This window comes from Capra hircus, chromosome 17 (assembly GCF_001704415.2).
Source record: "Capra hircus breed San Clemente chromosome 17, ASM170441v1, whole genome shotgun sequence".
Taxonomy (NCBI): domain Eukaryota; kingdom Metazoa; phylum Chordata; class Mammalia; order Artiodactyla; family Bovidae; genus Capra; species Capra hircus.
Window position 1 is genome coordinate 10,400,711 of NC_030824.1, and position 7,703 is coordinate 10,408,413.

General features: G+C 53.8%; 1 pseudogene; it reads right to left on the reverse strand.

Moving 5' to 3' along the window:
• On the reverse strand, positions 2,874-3,667 carry LOC106503023 (annotated as a pseudogene).

Sequence of the window (7,703 nt, forward strand, 5' to 3'; positions counted from 1 at the left end):
ACCCATGGTGAAGAGAGGGCAGGAGGGCAGGTGCTGCTTCTTGAACAGATTGCATCCTAACAGTTAGGGACTGTGGCACCAAGGCGGCAGGACCCCAGAGAAGTGAAGGATGTAGTCTCTGCAGGCCTCCACGAGCTCTGTTTAAAAGTTCAAGCACTCGGACTTCTCTGGTGGTCCAGTGGCTAAGACTGTATGTGCGAAGTCACTCCAGTCCTGTCCAGCTGTTTGGGACCCTATGGATCGTGTAGCACGCCAGGCTCCTCTGCCCCAGGCAAGAACACTGGAGTGGGTTGCCATGCCCTCCTCCAGGGGATCCTCCCGATCTGGGGATCTTCCCGATCCAAGAATCGAACCTGCATCTGTTGCGTCTCCTGCCTTTGCAGGCAGGTTCTTTACCACTAGCACCATCTGGGAAGCCCCAGTGGCTAAGACTGTGCTCCCAATGCAAGGAGCCTGGATTTGATCCCTGGTCGGGGAATTAGATCCTGCATGCCACAGCTAAAGATCTTGCATGCCACAACTAAGACCTGGAGCAGCCAAATATATATATATATATATATATAAAATCTAAACACTCCAGGTACAAGAGGAAAAGGGACGGGCTCTGGCTGCCATCAGCCTGGCTGGAGGGAAGATTCCAGCTAACAAGAACAAGCAGGAAGGGAGGCTCAGAGCCTCACCAGGGCTTTCTCAGACGGGCGGGGCTGTGTTCCCACATTTGAGAAACAGCAGGCAGAGGCAGACACGGAGGATCAGGGCTGGGTGGGGAGCAGCACATCTTGGAGTCGGCCGCCTGCTTCCAACTCTGGCTCACCTTGGAGCTGTGTGGTCTTGGGCGCGGCAGTTAACCTCTCTGGGTTTCTGATTCCTCAGCTGGAGGTGAGGATGGTGACCATGGTGCCCATCTTGTGAGGGGGTGAAGGATTAAGTAAATAGATCCATTGTTAGGGCAGTGGTGCTGATGGTCATTAGGATGGTGGATGAGCCAAGACCACAGTAGGGGAGGTCGAGGGAAGGAAAGAAGGATCTCCCAAGGCCCACCATGTGCCAGGGGCTTTATGCCTCTTTCAGCCTACAAATGGGGTCAGCGCTCAGAGAGGTTCAGTGTCCAGCCTGAGTCACACAGCGGGGTGATCACCCACCAAGGCTCGCTCACTGACTCCTCCAAGGTGGGTGCTCCTGTCATCTCCATTTTACAGAAGAGGAGACTGAGGCACAAAAAGACCAGGCCATCTGGCCCCGAGGTCACAGAGTTCATTGTAAGCTGTCGAGCTGGGGTCCAGCCAGCAGTCTGGCCCTTCCCACTCAGTTGTGCCTGATTCAGATTCACAGACCTCGGGCTGTGGGGAGGGTGGGTGAGCCGGGTGCTCATGGGATGTGCCCACAGCTCTCAGGACCAGGCCTTCCTCACTTGGTGCTGAGTCTCAGTTTTCCCAAGACGGTCTGCCCCTGGCAACATGTCTCTCCTGGGATCTCCGGTTGGTTCCCGCGACCATGGTCAGGACATCCCCAAGAGACGTTGACCTGGCTCTCATTCAGGGTCCCACACCCTCCATGCCTGGCAGCCACCCTCAATGATGGCAGCGTGGGTGCCATCATCTTCAAAAGACCCCATCCCCTCTCCCCAGCCCTTTCACGTGCTCTGGGTCCAGGGTCCAGGACCTGCCCCCAGCTCCCCCAGGGTGCTGGCTGCTGTGTAAGGGGACCCCTCACTCCCCAAGCCATCTGGCAGCCCCGTGAGGGTGTGAGCGGCCACGCGTGGACCATCTCACCGTCTGCAGCCCTGCCGTCAGGTTGCCCGATTCTGGTCACATCGTGACCACACCTGCCTGCCGCCTGCACTCTCCTTCCCCGGGCCCTGGTTTGGGGTGAAAGCCTTGCTTATTAGTCAATCTGGAGCCCACTTACTGTGAATTACCAGGCCTGATTGATATTCATGAGTGGATACGTCTGAAACCTCAGCTGCCACGTGACTCTGCCTTGAGGAGGCGGCTGCTCTGAGGATACGGGGACCTGAGCCGCCCCACACGCAGCAGGGCCCCCGACTCACAGCTGTCCATCCCCGGCCATGGACAGACTGGGAGGTGAAGCAGGGCTTTCCAGTCTGGATGGTGGCAGAGAGGAGGGGCTGGGCAGACGGTGGGGAGTAGCCAGATGGTTTCCAGACCCTAGGAAGTTCAAGTCTGGCCTCTCCGAGCAGGAACCAGGAGGAACCACTTTGCAACACTCCTCTCTCCCCTCACTGCCCCCCACCCAGATTACCAGCTTCCAAAGGCCAGGGCAGGTGACCTAGGGATTGGACAGGAGCCAGGCTGCAGAGGCTAAACCCCAAACTCCGATTTTCAAATTGAAATGTTTCCCAGAGAAAACGGGCTTTGAACGGACTGAGTCTTGGGAACCGGGATGAACTGGATCTGGGTGGCGAAAGAACCTGGGGGCTCTTTTAAAAATGGGGGGATGGGAACCATGTCTCACACGTAGGATGAGACACTGTGGGGAAGGGTCGGCTCCCCTTTGAGGAGGACTGGGATTGAGCCTCCCCCAGTTGGAGGGAATCTCCCAGTGACCCCGGGCAGTGCTGGGGCCCACCCAGCTGTGAGATCAGAGGGCAAAGAGCACAGACCCTTCTGGCAGGAGGCTATAAACTTGCTGGTCCACTGACACCTGGGGGCTTGATGAGCTCCATCTGGGTCCCTTGGCAGCACAAATGCTCCTGAAGTGAGAAGATACATCAAGGAGGCCAGACTCACCTGCCTGGCTAGACCTTTCCTGGTTTTAGCAATTTAAAGAGTCTCTGAATGGCCTGCTTCTCCAGAGGCTGGACTAGGACGACCTTTTTTTTTTTTTCAAACATGAAAACGGGTATTTATTATAGAACAATTTTTAAAGATTAATTAAAGGCTTTAAACAAAAAACAAGCAAAAACATAATTCCACACACTGACATTGACTTGGTAGCATGGAAATACTTCAGCCCGAACAGGCATGTTCGTCTTTGATGAATTTACACATAATAAATTCTCATGACATGATTCCAAAATATATGTATGAACCGACATGACATGATTATAAACATAAGTGAATTTAAACCCTGGTATTAGTTTACATGAGTTCAATTTAAGGTCAGTGACTTGGTGGGAACCCCACACTTGTGGACAAGCTCTCGAATGCTTCCTTTTTTTTTTTTTCAACAAAAGCTCTCACATGTTTATCACTAAGCCAAAGCCCTCATGGAGCAACACCGACGAGAGAAACAGCCTTCCCATCTGTCCCATAAGACACACGTGCCTGCTCAGACAGTAGTGACGTTCTCTCTACTGTGATGTGATCAGACACAAGAGACCTGGACACCACATATGTGGGTGTCACTTCCTACGCGAGGCTCCTTATAGACCCAGCCTGGTTCTTCTTCAATGTCTTCTCTTGGGGTCATACCTGATTTTATTACCAGTTTTCATTCGAATCCACTGGAGAATGGGATGATTCTGCTTTTGTTTCCTGGCCAGGAATCGCCTGAAAGTCTTGTGAGAAGACATGGTGAGGACCACATTCAGCCACACATAGGATGGCCGGGGGGCTTCCCAGGGGGCCAAGTGGTAACGAATCCACCTCCCGACACAGGCGATCCTGGTCTGATCCTTGGGTTGGGAAGATCCCCTGGAGGAGGAAATGGCAACCCACACCAGTATTCTTGCCTGGAGAATCTCATGGACAGAGAGGAGCTTGGTGGGCTACAGTCCACGGGGTCGCAAATATCGGACTCAACTGAGTGATTGAGCGCAGCGTGGCGGAGACGAGAAGATAGCTTCCTTGAGTCAGCCTCCATCTGCTTTAAAACCGTGGATTTTGGGGTTTGTCACAACAAGGGGACATATATTCTAACTGCTACACCGTGTGTCTGCAAGGTCACCACAGCTGGCTATATTCCTAGCTGGCTCCTGTTCTTCAGTTGAGCACCAGGAGAAGCTGGCTAAGCATCTCAGGGTATACAGAAGGTCTCGCAGCTCAAAACTGTTGCGGTGACATGTTTATTCCACAAGGGCTGGGCGTGGAACTCGAGAGTAGAAATCCTGGAGCGGGAGGAGCCCCACATCCTAGCTCCTCTGGGGAGCACAGTTGGAGAATCAGTAGAGGAATCAGTGTTTTGGGCTATGTCTTCTCAAGCGTCCTTCCTTCTCCCAAGCAGTCAAAACTTTGACTGTGGGGCGGTGGCCAGTGTAGATGCCTGGAGGGAAGGAGACCTGCCTTGTTCCAGCACCTTTCTGGAGTATTACGGGTGGGAGGCTCCCTTCAGTCCTCAAGCCTGTTTCCTTACCTGCCTCGTCTCAGATGAGACTCAGCCCTGTGTCGTGGGGTGACACCCAGATGTGCAAGGTGGTGGAAGCATCGTGGCCTGGAATCTTCTTGGGGGACCGGGAGAAGGGAAGGGCTCCTGACAGTTCCCAGGGAAGGAAGGAGCAGCTGCCATCCAGAAATCTGCACGACCACAGAGAAATGTTTGCTGTTGGCCTGAGCCCAAGGATGGGGCACTGCAGCCCCAGAGGATCGTTTTCATGAAAGCTGCAATTAAGGGGAAATGGGGTCTATTAAGGAAGCTGGAGGGGATGTAGCCCTGGCTTCTGGCGATGCTCTAATTAGATCGCAAGGCCTCTCTTATTTTATCACTGAGCCAGAAGGTCCTGGGCTTGGGGCTTGTGCTGGGTGGTGGGTGATGGTGAGAGCCTGCCCGGGCTCGGGGGGCACGTCTGCTCCTAGGGGATTTGGGGTAACGACAGTGCCTGCTTGTCTAGGGCTTGCCACGTGGCAGGGATCACACTGTACCCGTTTGATTCTCTCAACCTCGGGAGTCGTAGGGCTGTCGTCCTCAGTTCATGGATGAGAAGACTGAGGTTCAGAGAGGTCGAGGAGCAAGCTCAAGGTTGTGCTGTAGGTCAGTAGCAGAGCTGGGGTTCCAGCCTGGGGAGGCTGGCGGGGTCTGGGCAGAGGCAGCAGAGTGAGAAAGGCACAGAATGGGGAGCAATGCTGCAGTGTGACCTTGGGGAAGCCACCCACCCTCTCTGGCGCTAGATTGCTGAGCTGTAAGATTGGAAGGGCTTGCTTTAGATCAGACAGACTTGACGTAGAGGGCCAGACAGTAAATATTTTGGGCTTTGCAGGCCATACAGTCTCTGTTGTATTAATAATTACTCAGCTCTGCTGAATCAGCAGGAAGGCAGTCTAGACCATCTGGAAGCCAATGGGTGTGGCTGTGTGACAATAAAGCTTTATTTACAGAAACAGGCAGCAGCTTGATCTGGTCCACGGGCTGCAGCGTACAGACTCTTGGTTTAGGTCACTCATGTTCCTTCTCTACCACTTCTTTATATCACATTCATGTTCTTACGAATTTTCTTTATACAAATTCATTTTTTTTTGACCTGCTTCTTACAGTTTAGCAAAACCATTGGTTTGATGAGCTAGCTGTGTAACATACATGTGAAAATAAACCCATAAGTTAAAAAAATAAAAGCTCAGGGACTGCCTAAAATCATCTCGTGTGCCATGGAAGGGGTCTTCTGGTGGTTCAGTGGTAAAGAACCAGCTTGTAAGGCAGGAGCCACAGAAGACATGGGTTCAATTCCTGGGTCAGAAAGATCCCCTGGAGGAGGGCATGGCAACCCACTCCAGTGTTCTTGCCTGGAGAATCCCAGGGACGGCCGAGCCTGGTGGGCTGTGTCTATGGGGTCGCACAGAGTCGGACACGACTGGAGCGACTTAGCAGCAGCAGCAGCAGCAGCAGCAGCTGGAGTAACTTAGCACTCATGCCACGGCAGCCTGTATTCCATGCTTCACCAAAGTGAGCGTTAGTCGCTCAGTCGTGTATGATTCTTTTCAACCCCGTGGATTGTAGCCCGCCAAGCTCCTCCGTATGGGATTTTCCAAGCAAGAATACTGGAGTGGGTTGCCATTTCCTTCTCCAGGGCATCTTCCCGACCCAGGGATTGAATCCTGGTCTCCCGCATTGCAGGCAGACGCTTTACCATCTGAGCCACCAGGGAAGCCAGTGCTTCATGAGACATATATATCCGTAGTTTTCTGCCCACTCAGGTAGTGGGGGCCAGACCCTGTATCCTGCCTGACTTTGAAGACAGCGGTTCTATTTTCTCTGTTTTCTCCATTGGGGTTCTGCCTGAGGCTTTTGCTTGGGAAAAGGGGTCCTGTGATCCAAAGAGTTTGGAACACTATAAAAGTAGCTTCAAAATGAACTAGGAACTGGTGAGCTCCGAGGGAGGACATCCCAGCTCTTCCTGCATGGGGCTCTGAGTACCACGCTGCTTTTTGGATTTCTTAAAGGGAAAAACATGATTTCCTATTATGCCTTTGACCCAGCCCTCTCCCCTGAACTAGAGATACACATCCACCAGGAAGCTCTCCATCTCCACCTGACGGCTGTCTCCAACCGAATACATCAAAAACCCAACTCCTGGCTTCCTTCTGGACCAGCTCCTGCACTTGGCCTGTCTCAGCACACGCTGCCTTCTTTCTTCCAGTTGCTAAAGTCCCGAAGCATGCCTCCACAGAGCCTGCAGCCAGACCTCTAACCTGTCCGCTGGGCTTCACTTTCTGGGATCCTGTCACTTCTTCCGCTGGTCAAAGCTGCCACATCTCCCCTGGATTACTGCAAGGGCTGTACCCCACTCCCCAAACCAAAATGAGCCTGCGCAGTGGGCTCTCCCACCCCAGGGACCTTGCTTCCACTGCCCTGCCACTTACCCCCTCCGCTCTCACACCACCTCCTCGGGGAGCCCTCCCTTGGCCCCTCCAGACACCTCCGCATGGATAGTAGCCTCAGGGGCACCAAAGGAGAAAACATTTGCTTGCTGTCTCTCCACATTCCACTGACAGCTCCTGGGGACCCTGGACGGTTGCCTCCAGCACCCAGGGCTGGGCGTGGTGCACAGATGCCTCAGTAAACACCTGTGGGATGCACGTGCCCAGGTGTTCCGGGTTCAGTCCTCTTCTTGGCTCTGCAGCAACAGGAGCCCCCAGGGATGAGGCCACAGGTTCTGCCCTCGGGAGCCAACCGTCCTCCAGGAGTCTCGGGGGTGCCCCATCACCCTGACTCTCTACCCTGGTGCCCTCCACAGCCACACTGAGCCTCCAAAAAGCTCCCGTGTAGTGGGGATCGATGGCGTTTGATGGTGTTAAAAACAATACCAAAAAGCCTGTTAGGGGTTCATGGCAAGTAGATGCTGAGCAAGAAGAGCCTCACTGGGGGGAAAGTGATTTGATGGCTTTCATTCCAGCTGCCCTGAGGTTGGGTTTGGAGTTCTAGCACATGTTGGCCTTCCTTCCTGTGCCTCAAGCTCCTCATCTGTGAAATGGGGACAGGAGTGCCGTCCACCCCCGACACAGGGCGAGGAGAGGAGGGCGTGCATTTGCAACCCGCACAGGGCCAGGCTCTCCGGCGAGCATGTGCTGCCTCGGGCAGAAAAGTGCGGAGCTGGGCGTGTCCCACAGGCAGCCCCTTGTGCCGTGTCACCTGGGGGCACGTCACCTGTCCCTCTGATGCTCCCTTTCTGTACATCTCATAAATTTCCCTTTCACAGTGGCTGGATCAAGTGGCGTCCATTCCTTCATCAGATACTTACAAGCACCTCCAGTACTCTTGCCTGGAAAATCCCATGGACGGAGGAGCCTGTTGGGGTCTCGAAGAGTTGGACA